At 43.4% G+C, this 17690-nt stretch overlaps 1 protein-coding gene and 1 pseudogene across 9 annotated transcripts in view; one reads left to right on the top strand and one right to left on the bottom strand.

Moving 5' to 3' along the window:
- Nucleotides 1-17690, bottom strand: part of ALPK1 (alpha kinase 1) — a 375069-nt gene that overhangs the window by 270076 nt on the left and 87303 nt on the right. The window lies entirely within an intron of this gene.
- Nucleotides 15952-16069, top strand: LOC134936865 (5S ribosomal RNA; annotated as a pseudogene).

The following is a 17690-nucleotide window of genomic DNA, read 5'->3' as shown; positions in this document are numbered from 1 at the left end:
ATTAACCAAAATGTGCTAACACTTAGTTATAAATCACCTAAAATACAATAATCCTTAGAGGAGTTGGTGGCTAATCCCAGACAGGTCCTCTTGCCAGCGGAGAACCAGAAACATAATGGAGTACAAGGGTTGTCAAGGAGCGCTCAAAGATAATTGAAAGTTCTTAAAGATCCCTTTTGCGGTTTCTTTCAGACTGAAGATCAGCTGGAGAGGTAACTCTGAAACAGACCCTCGTACCAAATCACCCAACAGTGATACCACTCATTAATTCATGATCTTCCAAACGATTTATTAAAATGTTTTTGTTATTAAGATTTAGAATGAGACTCTTACATTAGTCTTGACATAAATGGGTTAGTTGGTATCACTTGGGACTCGCTGTCTACCCCAGCCGGGGCGGAGCTCCTATGACAGCTTGTCCACCCACTTTGTCTAAGATTAACCACCCAGCGCGTTTCGTCCACAAGACTTTCTCAGGGATGTCTTTGAACAAAGAATCAAAGAATACATACAAAAAAGTATGGGTGTATGAGTTTTGACCTGATCACAGAGCCGCAAAAAATAGCTAGCGTGCGATCAGGTCAGAATTTTGTGCTACTGTGTGGCGTAATTTGAAATGTAGACACTATTGTGTGGCTAGGCCCTCCCACACCCTTTTTTTTTGCAATGCACGCCTAAGACGCGTGCTGTCCCAAGTATTGGAGGGAAGGCGCAAATTTATAGTTTGCAGGGGGGTGCCGAACTCCCTAGCAGCGGCCCTGTGTATATGTGTGTGTGTATATATATATATATATATATATATATATATATATATGAGGGGGCACCCCACAGACTGATTTAACAGATCAAGCAGTAATTTTTTTTTTTTTTAAATAGGCACACTCAGTTTATAGTCCCAAACGATTTCGGTCCTAACAGGACCTTCATCAGGAGACACTAGCGCAGAAATTCTCAAGCAGCATATTCCATAATGATCTAGCAGCTGCTTGAGAATATGTGCGCTACAGTCTCCTGATAAAGGTCTTGTTAGGACCGAAAAACGTTTGGGACTATAAACTGAATATGCCATAGAAGATGTGAGTGCGGCCATATGGTGAAATTTTTTTTTTAAATTTTATATATATATATATATATATATATATATATATATATATATACACACACAATAAAGAAAAAAAGACAACGGTACTCAGAGACTTGAATATCTAACTGGATGCATTAGACATGCATCAAAAAAGGCATCAACGTTTCGGGGCCACAACACCCCTTTGTCTAAGGTGAAGTAACTTCACCTAGACAAAGGGGCGTTGTGGCCCCGAAAGGTTGGTGCCTTTTTTGATGCATGTCTAATACATCCAGTTAGATATTTAAGTCTCTGAGTGCCGCTGTCTTTTTTCTTCATTGTGGCCATTTACTCCACAGGGCACCGGAGCAGCATACTTTGCATAAGGAAGTGCCGGTCCTACTATTTTTATAATATATATATATATATATATATATACACACACATACTTACAAACAGAAAACTCAGCACTCACCGTAGGAAGCTCGCTTATCTTCAACACATCAATAAATAAGTGCAGTTATGTACCCCGCTTCTGGGGTGGCAAGTGCTGTGGTTACATGCACACCACCCCATGAGTGATAAGTGCATTTGTGTACCACGCCTCTGTGGTTTTGTATTTGTGTGTATATTGTGGGGTTAACCTATGGTTAACTCTTATTAACTGTGGCCACTAGCTTTCTCATGCACCCCTATGTAGACTCAGTTATCCTGAACCTGTCTCAGCTGTTCCTTAGTAATCTATTAGTCAGTGTAAAGTGACTAGTGTACCTTTAAAAGCCATAAGGTGTGTGGTAGGTGAACATTAAACCTAGCAGGCATATGATGTGTGAAACAGTTGCCAGGTTTTAAGACTCTGTAATAGTGTAGGACCTGCATGAAGGTGGGGTACCAAGGCAATTAGTTTGCAGGCTTCTGTGCATTGGTCAATTCACTAACTAAACCCCCATCATTTATTTATTGATGTGTTGAGGATAAGCGAGCTTGCTATGGTGAGTGCTGAGTTTTCTGTTTGTATGTATTTGAGTAATGTGGTCATACGCTACATGCACCCCACCCAATGGGTGGTAAGTGCAGTTATGTACCCCGCTTTTGGGGTGGCAAGTGCTGTGGTTTTGTATTTGTGTGTGTGTGTCCTTTCACTCTGGTTGGTCTGTGGTCACAAGAACCACAGTCTCCTGCAAAGGTGTCTCCTACTGCAGATATACTGTACCAGTGTAATAGGCTGCCCACAGAAGCGGCTGTGGGCATTTTATTTATTATTATTTTTTTACTTGGTACATATGCGCATATCTTTTATCTGCCTCTATAGTGGTGCAAGGGGATAATTATTTTTTCATTACATATTAATCATGTTGAATCTTAATATGTTTTTATGCACAATTCATTACATGTACGGAATTTGATTCACTCTCTCTGCACTCTCTCTCTCTCTCTGTTCTATTTTTCCTGTTGTGCAAAAGTGCTAAAATCTAACAATTTGTTATTAACGTGCAGAAGCAAAAAATATCTCCCTGCATGGAAGAAAAGACCCTATGCATCACAACATTTGTTGTCCAGGTTATGAATTTGCAACCTTTAGCCATGTTTGCTTCTAATGTTAAATGAGGACCAATGTATTAAAATTAGACTGTGCCACATGTGAGGAAAGACTATCTGCACCTTTTCCAGTTACTCCTAAAGCTGGGTGCACACTTCTCCAATCCTCATCGGATCAGATCAGAGGTGATATTGATTTAGAAGGGGGACACTCAGTTTGTGGTCCAATGCCACCACATTAACCAGCCCCAAAATTGGTAAACCCAGGACTGGAATTCCTTAGAAAGTGGGTACCCCAAAAATTAGATCTCCCCTCTTGAACAACCAAAAGTCCAGGGTTATGCCCCGCACCCCTGGTGGCAGTGGGTGCTGGGTTCATGGTATATCAATATTGTTCTTTACAGGCAGCCTATAACTCTAAGCAGGTCAGTCAGCATGCCTGCACTAGGAGAACCATAAGTACCAGAATGCCTGGACATCAAGGGCCCACCAGTAGCCTGCCTTTAAAGAAAATATTAAAGCAAAGACAAAAAACACTGAAAATTGTAATACTTTATTGGGCAGCACCTTCAGCAGGGGGAGGGCTTGCCGTGGCAATCTTTAATTTTATAAATCGCTCCATCTTTGAAAAGGGAATCCACCACCATTGTACACGCTGCCTGCTGCTGCACTTTGCTGAAGAAGGCTCCAGTCCTGCCACAATGCCTCCACCGCCTCCCACTGCTATACCCTACCTCGCCATGTCTGCATCATGCCTCTGCCACCACCGAGTCTTGCAGGGCCCTGCATTAGTGAAGGTCCCGCATTAACGGGGGATCCCTCACCGCCACCATGCTGATGATGTGCTGTGTTGCCAGGACCGTAGGTGGGTTGCCAGCTCCGGTCTCAGCAGCCTACACACTACAAAATTGGTCAGTGGTTGGGTCTCCAGGTTTTTAAGCATGTTTTAAAATCAGGAGACCCAACAGGCGACCAGGATCGGGCGCACGGGTTGTTCGGAGGAGAGTACGCACTTGTCCAATGTCAGACAAACTGGTCAGACAGGAGTTGGATCTCCTAAGGATTGGACAAGTGTGTACCCAGTTTTCGCTACGGCTACAGTGCATATGCCCCCCTCCCCCAGCCCACACTTCACCCCCAAGGATCATAGGAGACCCATTAAGACAATGGTTACTTTATTTTCCTAATATGACATGCTTCTCATTAGAGACGCCTGTCTATCAGTTTGGAAGTATTTCAGATCTGGGGCATTCATTGGTCACAATAAATCAGGATGAAGCACCTGTTGTTTTTTTTCCATACAGACACAATGAAAGCAGGATTGTATTTTTCTGTATGGAACTATTTTCATCAAGCAGGAATTAGAAATAACGCATATCTACAGTCAAGAGATTAAAGCCTTCCACTAAAAGGTGACAGTGAATTCAGTGCAGCACATCCCTCTCACATCAAAGATACCTTTTAAACACCCCTTAATCCAAACTGCTAAAGCACTTCCTCTCTGTCCACTGCAGCCTGTTGTCAAATAAAATGGAAGTTAAGGAAATTATCTTTATCTGCAAATGACCAAAAGAACTCATCACCTAATGACAGACTTGTCACAAATGACAATTGGGCAAATTGTTAGGAAGGCGAGGCCTAACGACTTAAAAAAATAATCTAGTTGAGTGCACTAATCTGGTCATGCAGTTCTACACTCAATACCAGTCAGATGGCGGCCTGAAAACAGCTAGGTCTTTGTCATTAGTAATCGAGCCTAGAAGGGCTTCTCTTTCATGAATATGTATTGCTAGCTCTGTGTCTTTATAGGCAGAGCCCTTGTGAGGCATACATAGACACAGCTTAAGCTGACTGACCTAAACCCATGCCAACATTTGGGAAAATAATGAGAACCCACGCTTCTGGAAATCAAGCAGGGGAATCCTCCATAGCTCGGGGCTTTCAGCTTCTTTATTTAGTAAACATTCAGATCTCTAGGAAATCTTACTGTGAGGACAACGTAGAAAGGGCAAAATTTATCAGGGTTGCTTAATTTATTTTCTTCAATCTTCTGAATTACTATTTTTTTCACCTATGTTTGACACTAACAGGGGAATTAACTGTAGTTAATTTTTCTGCAATCAAAAAAGACTTTTTCGTGAGTGTTTTGCCCGATGGCAATTCAATTAATGCCCCTTTTTTTGCAGAAAAATGTACTCGTCTCCAAGTGAGAAACACAGGATCCGGGATAAATTTCCAGATCCATATGTTTTCGCAATCGCGGCTGCGAAAAAACATCACTTATTGTGGATTTTGTTTCCATGTATCCAAGTAGGTGAAACAAAATACCTAGGAATACCAGCTATGGGCATCAATTGAATTACCCCCAGTGGATCTATTAGCTGCAGTAATTTACATCAGCTAATGGAATTTCTCCCTTCGGCTTCTATATAGCAAATTCAGTTCTGTAAGGATTATGCCTGTACATTGAAATAAAAAAAAAAATATGGGGACAATTTTTTTTAATTTTTTTTTAATTTTCATTCCGGAATCACGCAAAAACTACTGGAGGAATTTGGATCGCGTTTTCACTATTGTATAGCTAGGGGACCTGGAAAAAAATGATGTATGTATGCTCTCGATGTGACATCAGGGAGAAGAGCAATAAAGGAATAACCAGACGCTTGATACTCGGCACACTAAAAGTCAGCAACATAGAATTTGACGAGATATCAGAACCACTTGTCCCATCTAGTCTGCTCCTATTTTAACCCCATTGTTACCTCAAAACCTGATTATGTTTGAAAACATGAGGTAGAAACAATTACATTGACAGAGGAGAAAGTCCTAACCAAACTCTCAAAACTGAAATTGGATAAATCAATGGGGCCGGATAGGATACATCCAAGGATGCTATAAAAGCTTAAAGAGGTGCTCAATAGCAGAATTATTTAACCAATCACTAACAACAGGAGAAATTCCAGTGGACTAGAAAAGAGGGAACGTAGTCCCACTACACAAAAGTGGAAGCAAGGAAGAGGCAAGTAACTACTGACTAGTAGTAGAGAAATTGCTGGAAACCGTTAAAAAAGAGAGTTGTAGATTATCTCAAATCCAGCAATTTACAGGATCCCAAACAGCATGGATATACTGGGGGAAGATCGTGTCAAACAAATCTTATTGACTTTTTTGACTAGGTGACTAAAGTAAAAGATAAATAGATAGCTTATCTAGACTTTTGACACTGTCCCACATCACAGACTTTTACATAAACTTGAAACCATGAGATTGGATACTAGGATGGTTAAATGGATAAGATCTTGGTTGCAGTATAGAAAACAGAGTTATAGTTAATAAATGGCATTCACAGGAGGGAAATGTCACAGGCTGTTTTTGAAAAATGACAGTTTGGAGCTGGTTGGCTGGTCATTTGTCACTATTTATCAGTCTCCACTTTATCTTTTGTTAAAGCTTAATACATTTGAGCCATAATCCAGAAGTGGAAAGAACATAATTTCACCATACACTGGCACCAACAACGTGCTACTCACAAGATTTCTGACAGAGGAGTGAAAAGAATTATCAGAAGAGTTGTTCAAGAACCACTTGCGGATAGATTCAGAAAGCCCTGGAATTTGCAGGTATAATTATTTCAAAGAAAACAATAAGTAGTGCACTCAACCGCCATGGCCTGTATGCACGCTCACCACTCAAGACTCCATTGCTAAAGAAAAAGCATGTTGAAGCTCGTTTTAAGTTTGTTGCACAACATTTGGATAAGCCTGTGAAATACTGTGAGAATATAGTCAGGTCAGATGAAATCAAAACTGAAATTTATGGATGCCATAATACACACCATGTTTGGAGGAGAAATGGCACTGCACATCACCCCAAAAACACCAAACCAGCTAGGGAGGCCAATCTCGGGATCGGCAGGATCCCGGATTAGACCCCAAAATGTCCGGGATTCAATCTCGAGATTGGAAGCTCCAATCCCGGGGATTGAGGGATAAGCGTTGAGCATCCTCAGGACACTTAGACGCTGCCTGGCTTTCTCCTGCCAGCTCCCCAGCGCAGCGTGACGTGCAGTGAGAGGTCACGCTGTGCCATCACATGCCGCTGGGAGCCACCGGGAGAGAGCAGCTGATATGTCCCATCCGCCCGCCCCTGGTGTATGATGAGTTATGTGTGTGGGACGGGCAGGGTGGGGTGTGCGGCCACACAGGGAAACGCCAATCCCGGGATTGACCATTTTTCAATCCTAATACCCGGGATTGGAAAAATTGCCCGGGATTGGCCTCCCTAATACCAACAGTGAAGTTTGGAAGGTGGTACACCATGGTATGGGGCTGTTTTTCAGCATACAGTACTGGCACACTTCATATAGTTGAAGGAAAGATGAATGGAAAAATGTACCAAGATATTCTTGACAAAAAAAATCTGCTGCAATCTACCAGGATGCTGAAGATGAAATGAGGGTGGACATTTCAGCAAGACAATGATCCCAAACACACAGCCAAGGACACTCTCAATTGGTTTCAGAAAAAGAAAGCTGCTAATGGTCCAGCCAATCACCTGACTTGAATCCAATTGAAAATATATGGAAAGAACTAAAAATCAGAGTTCATAGAAGAGGTCAACAGAACCTTCAAGATTTGAAGACTGTGTGGTAGAATGGGCCAAAATCACACCTGAGCAATGCATGCGACTAGTTTCTCCATACAGGAGGTGTCTTGAAGCTGTCATTACCAACAAAGGCTTTTGTACGAAGTATTACATACATTCCAGTAAGCGTGTTCAATACTTTTTCCCTGTGTCATTTCACATTATTACACATAACTTAATTTATGGACATCTATGGTTTGATTTATTTGCATGTGTCGATTGCATGGGTTGTTGCTGACATTTGGTGAAAATTTCATTACAATAGCCCTATTCCAAAAACATTTACTTAGAAAAATGTTGATGTGTTCAATCCTTCTTTTACCTGCTGTATATCTCTGTCCATATATATCTCTATCTAGCTATAATGGACAGCACTCAGAATTTCACCAACAAATGAAGCAACACAAGTCTAGTATTTTCTCAACGTTTCAGAGATCTTGATAAAAGGGATATGGTCCCTGAAACATTGACTAGATACTAGACAAGTGTGCTTAATTTCTTGTTGAGATTCTCAGTGTCATCAATTATATTACCTGCATGTATCTTCTGATAGGGAAAGACAATGAGCAAGATGTAGCTTGGACATTGCATTGCATACTAATATAAAATAAATAAATATAAAAGAGAGAACAGAGTAACCACTGGTGTCCACACTTCTAAAAGTCACAGAAGACTAAAATGTGAATAAAGATATATGATCAAAAAAAAAAAATATATGATCCCCTTGATGAAGTCCAACAGGCCCAGACTGCTCTTCTCACTTCCATTTAAAAGGTAAGAAGGTGTTATCTGTGTTATTAGACATTTTTAGTGTTCACACTAGGCTGTTTTAGCTGCCCGATTTGAAAAAGGCTAATTTGGCCACACCATTTTGTAGATGTGTCTGCATCTCACCCAGAGCCGGATTAAGGGGGGGTCACGGGGGTAAGTAACCCCAGGCCCCATCTGTCTTGGGGCCCCCCATGGTCAGCATTTAGTTTGATGGGTTTTTTTTAAGTTTCTAGACGGCACACGGGTGTTAGGTAGTGCTGTAGCTTCACCTGGCTGCCTGAGCCGCAATGATTAATGGGCACCGGCAGCTACAGTACATGCTGAGCATCGGGAGCTGGGCACACTGACTACACACAAGTGCAGTGCATTACTGGGAGCTGATTAAGTCCCAGGAGACTTTGCACTAAAGGTCAGAGAGGCATATGCTCAGCTCTGATTGGTGGCGCTCATCACATGATTCTCTGGCCCGTGGAGGAGATCTGCAGCGGCCTCATCATGGGAGGGTCTCATCAAAGTCAGTGAGTGACTGCTTGCTGACTGACTGATCCTGTGTTCTTCTACAGAGCAAGGTATAGAGGGACAAACACAGGCTTTTCTTGAGGGTATGGAGTTTTTTTTAATAAAGAAATACACATATATATATATATATATATATATCTATACATCTATCTATCGATCTATCTATCTATATTTTTTTTTGCAGAATATACCTTACATATAGCGTACATACTGCACAGCGGGGTATATGTATGATATAGTATGGAGAGGGGAGTGGTATCAGCACAGATTATGATACGGCTTTTTCACCATGTATTATAGCGGCGGTGTGCCCACTGATAGCTGCAGGTGACGACGGCCTAACTCCACAGCAGTGACAGAGCTCTACCTGGCTGTGGCGGGTGCTGGCACTCAGCAGCATGTGAGGTCTTACGAGATCTTACGCATGCACAGTGAGCCGGCTGGAAGGGATAGATACAACGCATCAGCACTAGGCTGATGCGCAGTGACCACCGACAGGCATCGCAGGAAAACTCCCCCTCTCTGGCAGCCAAGATGTTAATACATCTTGGCGCTAGTGCTTCCCGCTTCGCCTTGGTAAAGAGATGAAGTGGGAAGTGTGATAGCGGCACGATATGTGCCAATATCATACATTTACCCCAGTATACCTTGTGCACACACATCACTGACAAGGCTGTCTCCATCTCTGGGGAAAAAAATTTGGTTTATCAGGGGAGGGGTTTTGGATACTCAGGACGTGCGAGGTGAGGAGGTACAAATAAAGCCGGCACAGCCAGGCGGGCAGTGGTGACAAGAGGTGGTGGGCCCCCCAGTCTTAAGTGACCCGGGCCCCCCAAATGCTTAATCCGGCCCTGATCTCACCTACTTCTTACTGTGCAATTTGTGCTAATAAACTGGAGTATGGCAGACAGCGCTAAGAATCTAACATAACTGTGTATAGCGATATTAGTTAGGAGAGTATGGATTGTCTAATATTTGGGGTTTAATGGTACAGGTACAGTTTTTAATATAGGGAGACAGATATAAATGGAGTTTAGCAGAATGCACGCGGTTATTAATGTTTATAGCATGACAATCTAGTATAAAGTGCTGGGGTATCATGGATCCCTTCACCAGCCAGATATCTGGTTGGAGCCACTCATTTGGAGGCAAGTTACTGTTGGTACCTACAAAGCGGAAGAGCTTTATAAGGCAAGCTGTATTACGAAACGACTACCTAGATATAGCATCTGACATTGCTGGAGCACTCATTTTCAGCTAAAAAGGTAAATTGGATACTTTGGGATTAAAAATAGTCAGGAGCATAAACTCAGGTAAACCACTTATGAATTTTGGTCTACCAGTATAAGAACTAATAAGAATACATTTTTCTGAATTTTAAGTGGTATGGAGCATTATCTTTTTTTTTTTTTAATATATACCGAGCAAGGTTTGAATACATGTAATTTATAGTGTAGTAAAAATCTAAGATTCATATTGGTAAAAGTAGCTATTTTCTTGAATGTGCGCTCATCTTCTGCCAGCTGTAACAGGGTATGCTGATGCCAGTGGAAACCCTGATAGGCTCACATTTTGGACTCATGTATCTCATTCAATTGCACAGATATTGTGGAATGAAATAAGAGGAATTTGTAATCTTTTCATTCTTAACAAATAATATTATCAGCACCAAGAGAGCCACAACACTAACAGAATACCTTTGATTTTGCTTTGAAGATCTTTTATCTATAATATTATGAACTTGTTACACTAACAAGCTACAGTATTCAAAATCTAGCAAATTCCTACACATTGTTCATGAATAACACCAATATGTAAAACATGTTTTAAAAACAATTTTCATAGTAACTGTCTTATATAATACTTTTTCAAGTAATCTTTACTTCCAAGGATAAAGCCAATGGGGGTCATTCCGAGTTGTTCGCTCGCAAGCTGCTTTTAGCAGCTTTGCACAGCTAAGCCGCTGCCTACTGGGAGTGAATCTTAGCTTATCAAAATTGCGAACGAAAGATTCGCAATATTGCGAAAATACTTCTCTGTGCAGTTTCTGTGTAGCTCGAGACTTACTCTGCCAGTGCGATCAGTTCAGTGCTTGTCGTTCCTGGTTTGACGTCACAAACACACCCAGCGTTCACCCAGACACTCCTCCGTTTCTCCAGCCACTCCCGCGTTTTTCCCAGAAACGGTAGCGTTTTTTCACACACTCCCATAAAACGGCCAGTTTCCGCCCAGAAACACCCACTTCCTGTCAATCACATTACGATCACCAGAACGAAGAAAAAACCTCGTAATGCCGTGAGTAAAATACCTAACTGCATAGCAAATTTACTTGGCGCAGTCGCACTGCGGACATTGCGCATGCGCATTAGCGACTAATCGCTCCGTTGCGAGAAAAAAATACCGAGCGAACAACTCGGAATGACCCCCAATATAAGCACCACTACAGAAGCGAACACTGTAGTCAGGGATTGCATTTCTGCTCTGACAACATGTATTTGTAGTAGAAGAGACAAAAGTCCAAAGGTCCAATGCTGCCACCTTATGGACAAAATGCAGAGCTACCTTATGTTTGTTTCAACTTTCTGTAGGGGAAAAAAAAATTGCTAGCTTTTATTATAACACATATTTTTGTGACATCAGAGTACAAATCTGTGCACTAAGAGTACTTAAAAGTAAGAAATGTAAGAAAAAATTTAGTGTGTGTATAAAATCAAGTCTAAGCCTAGATATTTAAGTCCTGTCCACCTGTCACATTTTACATAAGTTCTTGGATATCACAGGATTATGTCCTACCATTTATAACAAGAATAATATAAACATTTATTTGTACATTTGTAATGTATAAGTTATTGGACAAAACAGTTAAATTAAATAAATTTAAGTGTGGTATGTAGCAGAATATACCAGTCAGCCAAATCAGAGGCTAACTAAAAAATCTCACATGCATTACAGGTTTAACTAGTAATAATCTTTCTTGGGAACATCTAGTAATTTTACATAAAAGTATTGTGATTACTAGATCTTCCAGCTCATGGTGAATTTTTTATACAATTCATACGATTCATACAATGCAATTCACACGAGCGTGCATAACCCGTGTTGTTGTGCAATGTGTACAGTGAAATAGCAATATATGCATTATCTGTTAAAAGATATGTCCCAGTCATAAAACTAGTTACATTAAGTCTTACTTGAAACAGGAGGCAAGAACCAGTCACATTAATCAATGTATTTTAAGCACACTGGCGTTGTGGTTTGCAGAAACTTGTGAAATAATGTATACTTACCATTTTTAAAATGATGACTAAGACAAAGTGTCCTACAAAATTTCATTTTGAAAAAAAAAAAGTAGCTAAAAAAAACAGATTTATGGTAAGAACTTACCGTTGTTAAATCTCTTTCTGCGAGGTACACTGGGCTCCACAGCGAATGACATTGGGGGTGTAGTGTAGGATCTTGATCCAAGGCACCAACAGGCTAAAAGCTTTGACTGTTCCCAGAATGCATTGCGCTGCCTCCTCTATAACCCCGCCTCCGTGCACAGGAGCTCAGTTTTTGTTAACCAGTCCAATGCAGTAGCAGGTAAAAGACGACAACTGTCAGTAGCCGCATACACCACATTCTCACGACAGGAGAAAGTGTCAGTGGCTAATGCCTTACCAACCCAAAGAAGCTAAGTGCGTCAGGGTGGGCGCCCTGTGGAGCCCAGTGTACCTTGCAGAAAGAGATTTAACAACAGTAAATTCTTACCATAAATCTCATTTGCTGCGGGGTACACTGGGCTCCATGGGGAATGACATTGGGGATGTCCTAAAGCAGTTCCTTATGGGAGGGGACGCACTGTAGCGGGCACAAGAACCCGGCGTCCAAAGGAAGCATCCTGGGAGGCGGACGTATCGAAGGCATAGAACCTTATGAACGTGTTCACTGAGGACCACGTAGCCGCCTTGCACAATTGTTCAAGGGTCGCACCACAGCGGGCCGCCCAAGAAGGTCCAACAGACCGAGTAGAATGGGCCTTAATGGTAGCAGGAGCTGGAAGGCCAACCTGTACATAAGCATGTGCAATCACCATTCTAATCCATCTGGCCAGGGTCTGCTTGTGAGCAGGCCAGCCACGTTTGTGAAAACCAAACTTCTGATGGGAAGCAGTTCTCTTCACATAGATACGGAGAGCCCGTACCACATTCAAAGACCGCTCTTTGGAAGACAAGTCAGGAGAGGCAAAGGCCGGAACCACAATCTCCTGATTAAGGTGGAAAGAAGACACCACCTTAGTTAAATACCCGGGACGTGTTCTAAGAACCGTCTGATCACGGTGAAAAATCAGATATGGTGACCTACAAGACAAGGCACCCAAATTTTTTTAGCAGTTGGGCAAAACCATGGGGGTGATTCAGAGTTGTTCGCTCGCTAGCTGCTTTTAGCAGCATTGCACACGCTAAGCCACCGCCCTCTGGGAGTGTATCTTAGCTTAGCAGTGCGAACGAAAGATTAGCAGAATTGCGAATAGAAATTTCTTAGCAGTTTCTGAGTAGCTCCAGACTTACTCAGCCATTGCGACCAGCTCAGTCCTTTTCGTTCCTGGTTTGACGTCACAAACACACCCAGCGTTTGCCCAACCACTCCCCCGTTTCTCCAGCCACTCCTGCGTTTTGTAACTAGAACGCCTGCGTTTTTCCGCACACTCCCATAAAACGGCCAGTTTCCGCCCAGAAACACCCACTTCCTGTCAATCACACTACGATCAGCACAGCGATGAAAAAGCTTTGTTATGCCGTGAGTAAAATACCTAACTTTTGTGTAAAATAACTAAGCGCATGCGCTCTGCGAACCTTGCGCATGCGCAGTAAGCGACTAATCGCAGTATAGCAAAAATCGTCAACGAGCGAACAACTCGGAATGACCCCCCATGTGCACTGCAGGGGGCAGATATAACATTTGCAGAGAGAGTTAGATTTGGGTGGGTTATTTTTTCCTGTGCAGGGTAAATACTGTCTGCTTTACTTTTACACTGTAATTTAGATTGCAGATTTAACTCACCACACCCAAATCTTTCTCTCTCTGTACATGTTATATCTGCCTCCCCTGCAGTGCACATGGTTTTGCCCAACTGCTAACAAGGGCCCTCATTCCGAGTTGTTCGCTCGCTAGCTGCTTTTAGCAGCATTGCACACGCTAAGCCGCCCCCTACTGGGAGTGAATCTTAGCTTAGCAGAATTGCGAACGAAAGATTTGCATAATTGCGAATAGAAATTTCTTTGCAGTTTCTGAGTAGCTAGGGACTTACTCTGCCACTGCGATCAGTTCAGTCAGTTTCGTTCCTGGTTTGACGTCACAAACACACCCAGCATTCGGCCAGACACTCCCCCATTTCTCCAGCCACTCCCGCGTTTTTCCCAGAAACGGCAGCGTTTTTCAGCACACACCCATAAAACGGCCAGTTTCCGCCCAGAAACACCCACTTCCTGTCAATCACACTCCGATCACCAGAACGATGAAAATTCCTCGTTATGCCGTGAGTAAAATACCTAACTTTTGAGTAAAATAACTAAGCGCAAGCGCTCTGCGAACATTGCGCATGCGCAGTTTGCGACAAATCGCTCCGTTGCGTAAACCACTAACGAGCGAACAACTCGGAATGAGGGCCAAAGTTCCTGCTGCGATCAACTCAGAATTACCCCCATAATTGGGGAAGGGGACAGGATTTTAATGTGTCCCCCCCCCCCAAAAAAAAACACAACTCTTTCTGCGAGGTACACTGGGCTCCACAAGGAATAGACAATGGGTGTAGAGTAGGATCTTGATCCGAGGCACCAACAGACTCAAAGCTTTAACTGTTCCCAGAATGCATAGCGCCGCCTCCTATATCACCCCGCCTCCCTGCACAGGATCTCAGTTTTTAGTTAACCAGTCCAGTGCAGTAGCAGGAAAAGAGACAACAACAGTTAGTAGCCACAACACCGCATTGCACGACAGGAGACGTGTCAGCGGCTAATGCCATACCAACCCAAAGAAGCTAAGTGCGTCAGGGTGGGCGCCTTGTGGAGCCCAGTGTACCTCGCAGAAAGAGTTTTAACAAAGGTAAGTTCTTACCATAAAACTCGTTTTCTGCTGCGGGGTACACTGGGCTCCACAAGGAATGGACAATGGGGATGTCCTAAAGCAGTTCCTTATGGGAGGGGACGCACTGTAGCGGGCACAAGAACCCGGCGTCCAAAGGAAGCATCCTGGGAAGCGGCAGTATCGAAGGCACAGAACCTTATGAACGTGTTCCCAGAGGACCACGTAGCCGCCTTGCACAATTGTTCAAGGGTCGCACAACGTTGGGCAGCCCAAGAAGGTCCAACAGACCGAGTAGAATGGGCCTTAATGTGATCAGGAGCAGAGAGACCAGCCTTCACATTAGCATGTGCAATCACCATTCTAATCCATCTGGCCAGAGTTTGCTTGTGAGCAGACCAGCCACGTTTGTGAAACCCAAACACAACAAAAATAGAATCAGATTTCCTAATAGGAGCAGTTCTCTTCACATAGATACGGAGAGCCCGTACCACATCCAAATACCGCTCTTTGGGAGACAGATCAGGAGAAACAAGTGCCGGAACTACAATCTCCTGATTAAGGTGGAACGAAGAAACCACCTTAGGTAGGTAGCCGGGACGAGTCCTAAGAACCGCCCGGTCACGGTGAAATATCAGATATGGGGAACTACAGGACAAGGCACCCAAATCCGACACTCTTCTAGCTGAAGCAATAGCCAGCAGAAACACCACGTTAAGGGAAAGCCACTTAAGGTCAGCTGAACCAAGAGGTTCAAACGGAGACTCTTGTAACGCCTCCAAAACCACCGACAAGTCCCAAGGAGCCACAGGCGGGACATAGGGAGGTTGGATACGCAACACGCCCTGAGTAACGGTATGCACATCACGTAAGGTCGCAATTTTTCTCTGAAACCACACCGACAAGGCAGATATTTGAACCTTGAGGTAGGCCAGACGCAGGCCTAAGTCCAGGCCCTGCTGAAGAAAAGACAACAACTTGGCTATACTAAATTTGGAAGTGTCATAGTCGTTAAATGCGCACCAAACAAACTATAATGAGTGTGGATCCGCACCAGTCACATGAATGTGTATAAATGTTTGAATGACATATTATAATGACCAATATATGGGCAGTTTACAAAAAGATTCTGAACTGCTTATTGATTGGTGGTGCTCCCAGGAAATTTGTAGATAAACTACATTGAAAAATAGGAGAAAAGACAAAAAACCCTTGTTTGGGAGCACTCTTGATTATTAAATATATGTTGTGTAAATGGAAATCTCAGAATTAAAACTTAACCTTTAATTAAGCTGTAGCTGTAGATGAAAATGGAAGGAAACAGGAGTTAAAGGACTCCTCCTTTAACAACGGCCCACGGCCATACTATCCTGAATACGCCCGATCTTGTCCGATCTCAGAAGCTAAGCAGGTATGGCCTGGTCAGTACTAGGAAGGGGAACCTCCTGAGAATACCAGGTGCAGTGGGCCATTTTCCAAGGAGACTACTATTCAACTCACTCCTGTTTCCTTCCATTTTCATCTACAGCTAGACACCATCCACATCCCTTTGATTAACTACAATTCTTTGTCCCTCACTATAACTGGTGAAGCTTATCCGAGGCATATATTTTCACCTACATAACGATCTTGCACCATATTTGCTAAAAAGGTCAACAAGATCCTTTTAATATTAGCATTATTTGATTGTAAATTTTCATATCTTTTACTCAAGAATTAATTAAAGGTTAAGTTTTAATTCTGAGATTTCCATTTACACAACATATATTTAATAATCAAGAGTGCTCCCAAACAAGGGTTTTTTGTCTTTTCTCCTATTTTTCAGCGCACCAAACAAAGTAAGAATGCCAGACCCTATAGTAAATCCGAGCCGAAGCCGGTTTCCGGGCCCGCAACATAGTTTGAATGACCGCCTCAGAAAACCCTTTATCCCTTAAGACGGAAGCTTCAAGAGCCACGCCGTCAAAGACAGCCGGGCTAGGTCCTGGTAGACACAGGGGCCCTGAACGAGGAGGTCTGGGCATTGTGGAAGTAGAATTGGACGCTCTGACGATAGGCCTTGCAGGTCTGAGAACCAGTGCCGTCTGGACCACGCTGGAGCTATGAGAAGCAGAATTCCTTTTTCTTGCTTGAACTTCCGAATTACCCTGGGCAGGAGTGACACCTGAGTGAACACGTATGGCAGCCGAAACCTCCACGGTACCGCCAGCGCATCCACGAATGCTGCTTGAGGATCCCTTGTCCTTGCTCCGAAGACCGAAACCTTGTGATTGTGTCGAGACGCCATCAGATCTACGTCTGGAAGGCCCCACCTTTCCACTAGGAGTTAAAACACTTCTGGATGGAGGCGCCACTCGCCGGCATGCACGTCTTGACGACTGAGAAAATCTGCTTCCCAATTCAGGACTCCCGGAATGAATATTGCCGATATGGCCGGTAGATGGCGTTCCGCCCACTGTAGAATCCGTGAGACTTCCTTCATTGCTAGGCGGCTTCGAGTGCCACCTTGATGATTTATGTAAGCCACTGTGGTGGCGTTGTCCGACTGTACTTGAACAGGACGGATCTGAATTAAATGCTGGGCTAGGTTCAAGGCATTGAAGACCGCCCGAAACTCCAGAATATTGATCTAGAGGAGGGACTCCTCCTTGGTCCACCGCCCCTGAAGGGAGTGTTGCTCCAGCACCGCACCCCAACCTCTTAGACTGGCATCTGCCGTCAACAGGACCCAGTTGGATATCCAGAACGGACTGCCACTGCACAGTTGTTGGTCCCGGAGCCACCAGAGCAGCGACAGACAGACCTCCAAAGTCAATGAGATCATTTGAGACCTGATCCGGTGAGGCAGGCCGTCCCATTTGGCTAGAATCAGCCTCTGGAGAGGAGGAGAGTGAAATTGAGTGTACTCCACCATGTCAAATGCTGACACCATGAGGCCCAGCAACTGCATCGCCAAATGTATCGACACTTGCGGACGAGATAGGAAGCAACGAATCCTGTCCTGAAGTTTCAGGACTTTCTCCTGAGACAGGAACAACCGCTGGTTGTGAGTGTCCAATAGTGCTCCCCAGATGCACCATGCTCTGAGCAG

This window comes from Pseudophryne corroboree, chromosome 1 (genome assembly GCF_028390025.1).
Source record: "Pseudophryne corroboree isolate aPseCor3 chromosome 1, aPseCor3.hap2, whole genome shotgun sequence".
NCBI classification, from domain to species: Eukaryota; Metazoa; Chordata; class Amphibia; order Anura; family Myobatrachidae; genus Pseudophryne; species Pseudophryne corroboree.
The sequence above is the reverse complement of the archived record's forward strand: the minus strand, read 5'-3'. Positions and strand labels throughout refer to the sequence as shown.